Below are 7,545 nucleotides of genomic sequence, written 5' to 3'. Positions count from 1 at the left end.
GATCTGGTGGACTCACTAAACACGAATGCTTCATTTATAAATTACAGTTTATTTTGAAAGTATTGAGCCCTCTTGACTTTCCACACTTTGTTACAGCTTTATTCTAAAATGGATTTAATAATTTTTTTCCTCCCATAAATCTACAAACAATACTCCATAATTATTAAGCAAACATGGGTTTTTAGACATTTTTGCAATTGTATTAAAATATCACATTTACATAAGTATTCAGACCCTTTATTCAGTACTTTGTTGAAGCACCTTTGTCAGTGATTACAGCCTCAAGTCTTTTGGTCTGATGCTACAAGCTTGGGACAACCTGTATTTGGGGAGTTTCTCCAATTTTTCTTTTACAGATCTTCTCAAGCTCTGTCAGGTTGGATAGGGAGCGTTGCTGCACAGCTATTTTCAGGTCTCTCCAGAGATGTTAGTCCGGGTTCTGGCTGGGCCACTCGCGAACATTCAGAGACTTATCCCGAAGCAACTCCAAGTGGCTGTCGTGCCATTTACTGAGGAGTGACTTCTGTCTGGCCAGTCTACCATAAAGACCTGATTGGTGGAGTGCTGCAGAGATGGTTGTCTTTCTGGAAGGTTCTCCCATCTCCACAGAGGAACTATGGAGCGCTGTCAGATTGACCATCGGGTTCTTGGTCACCTCCCTGAACCTGCTCGGTTCTAGAATGAGTTTGGGTGGTTCCAAACTTCTTCCATTTAAGAATTGATGGAGGCCACTGTTTTCTTGGGGACCTTCAATGCTTCTTCCCCAGATCTGTGTCGCGACACAATCCTGTCTCTGAGCTCTACGGACAATTCCTTCGACCTCAGGGCTTGTCTTTTGCTCTGACATGCACTGTCAACTGTGGGACCTTTTTATATACAGTCGTGGCCAAAAGTTTTGAGAATGACACAAATATTAATTCCCACAAAGTTTGCTGCTTCAGTGTCTAGATATTTTTGTCAGATGTTACTATGGAATACTGAAGTATAATTACAAGCATTTTATAAGTGTCAAAGGCTTTCATTGACAATTACATGAAGTTGATGCAAAGAGTCAATATTTGCAGTGTTGACCCTTCTTTTTCAAGACCTCTGCAATCTGCCCTGACATGCTGTCAATTGACTTCTGGGCCACATCCTGACTGATGGCAGCCCATTCTTGCATAATCAATGCTTGGAGTTTGTCAGAATTTGTGGGGTTTTGTTTGTCCACCCGCCTCTTGAGGATTGACCATAAGTTCTCAATTGGATTAAGGTCTGGGGAGTTTCCTGGCCATGGACACAAAATATCAATGTTTTGTTTCCTGAGCCTTAGTTATCACTTTTGCCTTATGGCAAGGTGCTCCATCATGCTGGAAAAGGCATTGTTCATCACCAAACTGTTCCTGGATGGTTGGGAGAAGTTGCTCTCGGAGGATGTGTTGGTACCATTCTTTATTCATGGCTGTGTTCTTAGGCAAAATTGTGAGTGAGCCCACTCCCTTGGCTGAGAAGCAACCCCACACATGTTCTCAGGATGCTTTACTGTTGGCATGACACAGGACATTAGTCCTGTAGCTCTCACCTTGTCTTGTCCGGACAAGCTTTTTTCCGGATGCGCCAAACAATTGGAAAGGGGATTCATCAGAGAAAATGACTTTACCCCAGTCCAATCCCTGTACCTTTTGCAGAATATCATCAGTCTGTCCCTGATGAGAAGTGGCTTCTTTAGTGCCCACCAGGCCATCCTCAAAATCTTCGTCTCACTGTGCGTGCAGATTCACTCACACCTGCCTGCTGCCCTTCCTGAGCAAGCTCTGTACTGGTGTTGGCCCCGATCCCGCTGCTGAATCAACTTTGGGAGATGGTCCTGGCACTTGCTGGACTTTCTTGGGCTACCTGGAGCCTTCTTCACAACAATTGAACCGCTCTCCTTGAAGTTCTTGGTGATCCGATAAGTGGTTGATTTAGGTGCAATCTTACTGGCAGCAATATCCTTACCTGTGAAGCCCTTTTTGTGCAAAGATGACGGCACGTGTTTCCTTGCAGGTAACCATGGCTGACAGAAGAAGAACAATGATTCCAAGCACCACCCTCCCTTTGAAGCTTCCAGTCTGTTCGAACTCAATCAGCATGACAGAGTGATCTCCAGCCTTGTCCTCGTCAACACTCACACCTGTGTTAACGAGAGAATCACTGACATGTCAGCTGGTCCTTTTGTGGCAGGGCTGAAATGCAGTGGAAATGTTTTTGGGGGATTCAGTTCATTTGCATGGAAAAGCGGGACTTTGCAATTAAATGCAATTCATCTGATCACACTTCATAACATTCTGGAGTATATGCAAATTGCCATCATACAAACTGAGGCAGCAGACTTTGAAAATTAATATTTGTGTCATTCTCAACTTTTGGCCACGACTGTAGACGGGTGTGTTTCTTTCCAAATCATGTCCAGTCAATTGAATAAAACTACAGGTGGACTTCAATCAAGTTATAGAAATATCTCAAGGATGATCAATGGGAAAAAGATTCACCTTAGCTCAATTTCTATTCTCATAGTAAAGAGTCTGAATACTTATGTAAATAAGGTATTTCGGTTTATTTACTTAAAAAAAAAAAAATGTAAACAGTTCTAAACTTGTTTTCGCTTTGTTAATATGGGTTATGTGTAGATTGAGGAAATCAATTAATGTAATCCATTTTAGAATAAGGCTGTAACGTAACAATGTGGAAAAGGTCAAGGGGTCTGAATACTTTCCGAATACACTCTAAATTAGTTTTTATATTTGATTTATTACAGAGGTCGAGACCTGTGTCCTCATCCATAGCTATGGCCCTAGCAGGTGGTCCGCAGCCAGATCTCAAAAAAGGGAAGACATCCTCCCTCATATGGTACCCTTACTGCAGGTTCATCCTGACATGACCCTCCAGCATGACAATGCCACCAGCAATACTGCTCGTTCTGTGCGTGATTTCCTGCAAGACAGGAATATCAGTGTTCTGCCATGGCCAGGGAAGATCCCATTGAGCACGTCTGGGACCTGTTGGATCAGAGGGTGAGGGCTAGGGCAATTACCCCAGAAATGTCAGAGGACTTGCAAGTGCCTTGGTGGAAGAGTGGGGTAACATCTCACAGCAAGAACTGGCAAATCTGGTGCCGTCCACGAGGAGGAGATGCACTGCAATACTTAATGCAGCTGGTGGCCACCCCAGATACTGACTTACTTTTGATTTTAACCCCCCTCCTTTGTTCAGTGACACATTATTCCATTTCTGTTAGTCACATGTCTGTGGAACTTGTTCAGTTTGTCTCAGTTGTTGAATCTTATGTTCACACAAATATTTACATGTTAAATTTGCTGAAAATAAATGCAGTTGACAGTGAGAGGATGTTTCTTTTTTTATATTACATTTATTTTATTTGTTTAATTCTTGACATTTAGGGCCTGATTTAGCTGATATCTGTTTGTAGTTATTCCCCTTTAAAAAAACAGCCCCATCCCACAATGACATCTCATTCATGAAGTGTCCAGATTTTTTGGGTGGGCAAACAACGTTCATTACATTTCTATTTGTTTCCATAGGCACCAATTAAAGTTTCAATCTGCAACATATTCTTACATTTAAAATAGATCAAGCAATGGCAAAAACAAACCAAGGACTTCTGAGCACAGAAAACGATCTGGAGCGTAGTGGTCCTCTTGGTGTGATGGGTCAGATCTGCAGTGAAGACAATCAGTGCATTAAAACTTGATCAAGTTCAGATTTTAAAAGCAAACTAGTCAATTACATTTATGAAGAAACTTTGGACTCGGCCAGTGATGTGCAGGCAGGTTAGGCTAAAAAGAACAAATTAAATATAATTAAATATAGTTTTGATTAATAATACTTTTGTCATGTTTTTTTCTGCATGATAAAATCCCCCACAAAATTGTAAGATTTTTTAAATTTTATTTTAACAATACAAAACATACACATTCAAACGACAATCTACAGAGACACACAAACATCCACAACATCGCCCCTGCCCAGACCCACCTGCTCACACCCAGCGCCCACATCACTCTTGATGTTTCTCTCTATCATGCACAATCGTTCAACATTTAGATGATAAAGCATTTGACCTTTCCATTGTGTTAACAATGGAGGATTGGTTTATTTTACGTTTTTAAGTGTACATTTTTTTCAAGATGATTGACGAGAAAAGTATCGTCCAACCCATGGGTATGTCACTGCTAGGACTGTTACGGTGACCCTATTACTGCTACACCGGAGGTCACGGGGTCATAACTGCGTGGCCATGCACGCCTCCAACTCAATCAAGTTTGCAGATGACACTACAGTGGTAGGCTTGATTACCAACAATGACGAGACGGCCTACAGGGAGGAGGTGAGGGCCCTCGGAGTGTGGTGTTAGGAAAATAACCTCACACTCAACGTCAACAAAACAAAGGAGATGATCGTGGACTTCAGGAAACAGCAGAGGGAGCACCACCCTATCCACATTGACGGGACAGTAGTGGAGAAGGTGGAAAGTTTTAAGTTCCTTGGCGTACACATCACGGACAAACTGAAATGGTCCACCCACACAGACAGCGTGGTGAAGAAGGAGCAACAGCGCCTTTTCAACCTCAGGAGGCTGAAGAAATTTGGCTTGTCACCAAAAACACTCACAAACTTTTACAGATGCACAATCGAGAGCATCCTGTCGGGCTGTATCACCGCCTGGTACGGCAACTGCTCCGCACACAACCGTAAGGCTCTCCAGAGGGTAATGAGGTCTGCGCAACGCTTCACTGGGGGCAAACTACCTGCCCTCCAGGACACCTACACCACCCGATCACAGGAAGGCCAAAAAGATCATCAAGGACAACAACCACCCGAGCCACTGCCTGTTCACCCCGCTATCATCCAGAAGGCAAGTTCAGTACAGGTGCATCAAAGCTGGGACCGAGAGACTGAAAAACAGTTTCTATCTCAAGGCCATCCGACTGTTAAACAGCTATCACTAACATTGAGTGGCTGCTGCCAACTCAAATCTCTAGCCACTTTAATAATTAAACATTTGATGTAATAAACGTATCACTAGTCACTTTAAACAATGCCACTTTATATAATGTTTACATACCCTACATTACTCATCTCATATGTATATACTGTACTCTATACCATCTACTGCATCTTGCCTATGCCGTTCTGCCATCGCTCATCCATATATTTATATATACATAGTCTTATTCATTCCTTTACACTTGTGTGTAAAAGGTAGTTGTTGTGAAATTGTTAGATTGCTTGTTAGATATTACTGTATGGTCATTACTAGAAGCACAAGCATTTCGCTACACTCGCATTAACATCTGCTAATTATGTGTATGAGACCAATAAAATTGGATTTGATTTGATGACGGCAGTCAAATTCCTTGTGACCATTTATTCACTGTAATTAGGCTTCTCCAAGCTCTGATGCTGCTGCTGGTCATTAGTAGCCTACCAAACTTGCTAACTGCCTGGTACTCAGCACTCTGTTGTCCCTCTAATCACTCTGACCAATGCAAGTGTAATCAAAAATCGAATAAAGTGTCCATAAGCTCATGTTGAGCAATATTTCTATAGGCTATGCAATTGTGTGAGTTTTGATGGCCTCTATTAAAAATAGGAGGATTCCATCAGCTTTCTATAGGCTTCCAACATTTTATTTATCAACTTTCCTAATATTTAGTCCATTTTTTCATTTTTTTTCACCTTTATTTAACTAGGTAGGCTAGTTGACAACATGTTCTCATGCGACCTGGCCAAGATAAAGCAAAGCAGTTCGACACATACAACAGCACAGAGTTACACATGGAATAAACAAACATACAGTCAATAATACAGTAGAGAAAAAAAAGTATATGTACAGTGTGTGCAAATTAGGTAAGATAAGGGAGGTAAAGGCAATAAAATAGGCCATAGTGGGAGATAATTACAATATAGCAATTAAACACTGGAGCGATAGATGTGCAGAAGATGAATGTGCAAGTAGAGATACTGGGGTGCAAAATAAATAAATACAGTATGGGGATGAGGTAGTTGGATGGGCTATTTAGAGAAAGGCTAGTAACCCTTGTATAAAAGTGGTAATACTCTCGAAGCTGGTATTTGGAGAATATTTAGGGACGGGTGTTAGGCCCGAGATTAAGTCAAGGGCCAGTGAACCGTGCCACAACTGAACCAGTCAAAAGCTTGGACACACCTACTCATTCAAGGGTCTTTCTTTTATTTTTGTACTATTTTCTACATTGCCGAATAATAGTGAATACATCAAAACTATAAAATAACACATATGGAATGATGTAGTAACCAAAAAAGTGTTGAACAAATCCTAATACATTTTATATTGAGATTCTTCAAAGTAGCCACCATTTGCCTGGATGACAGCTTTGCATACTCTTGGCATTCTCTCACCAATAATTATAAATGTGTGTGTATATCCCTTAAGGTCTTTGTGTAATGTGTTAATGCACCCCCTGGCCCATTTGTATATTCTTCCCCATCTTATTTTGTGTTTATTTATTATTGTACAAAAAATATATAATAATATATATTTTCTTTAAATACAAAAACATGTTCCCCAATGGATCCCAGCTGTTAGCTGTCATGGCTTGTAAAGTTCGTCTTTCCTTTATTGCTAAGTAGCAAGCTTTTTTATTCTTTGTAATATATTTTTGGAAGTCATTGTTATTAAGAGTTTGTAACTCCTGTGTTGTAGTCTGATACTAGCTACCAAAACCGATTAGGTAAAGTTCATTTGCAAGCTATTTTAAGGTAGCTAGCTAGCTAGTTAGCTAACATGAGCTTGATTCTGTAGGGCTCTAGTTGGCATTCTCTCAACCAGCTTCACCTGGAATGTTTTTCCAACATTCTTGAAGCAGTTCCCACACATGCTGAGCACTTGTAGGCTGCTTTTCCTCCACTCTGCGTTCCAACTCATTCCAAACCATCTCAATTGGGTTGAGGTTGGATGATTGTGGAGGCCAGGTCATCTGATGCAGCACTCCATCACTCTCCTTCTTGGTAAAATTGCCCTTACACAGCCTGGAGGTGTGTTTTGGGCCATTGGCCTGTTGAAAAACAAATTATCTTCCAACTAAGCGCAAACCAGATGGGATGGTGTATCGCTGCAGAACACAGTGGTAGCAATGCTGGTTAAGTGTGCCTTGAATTCTAAATAAATTACTGACAGTGTCACAATCAAAGCACCCCCACACCATCACACCTCCTACTCTACGGAGTTCACCTACTCTGCGTCTCAGAATGACATGGCAGTAGGAACCAAAAAGGAAAGATTTCCACTGGTCTAATGTCCATTGCTCGTGTTTCTTGCCCAAGCAAGTCTCTTCTTCTTATTTGTGTCTTTTAGTAGTGGTTTCTTTGCCACAATTCGACCACGAAGGCCTGATTCATGCAGTCTCCTCTGAACAGTTGATGTTGAGATGTGTCTTTTACTGTGAAGCATTTATTTGGGCTGCAATTTCTGAGGCTGGTAACTCTAATGAACTTATCCTCTACAGCAGAGGTAACTCTGGGTCA

The sequence above is a fragment of the Oncorhynchus nerka genome, linkage group LG10 (assembly GCF_034236695.1).
Source record: "Oncorhynchus nerka isolate Pitt River linkage group LG10, Oner_Uvic_2.0, whole genome shotgun sequence".
Lineage (NCBI taxonomy): Eukaryota > Metazoa > Chordata > Actinopteri > Salmoniformes > Salmonidae > Oncorhynchus > Oncorhynchus nerka.
Note: the sequence above shows the minus strand (reverse complement) of the source record.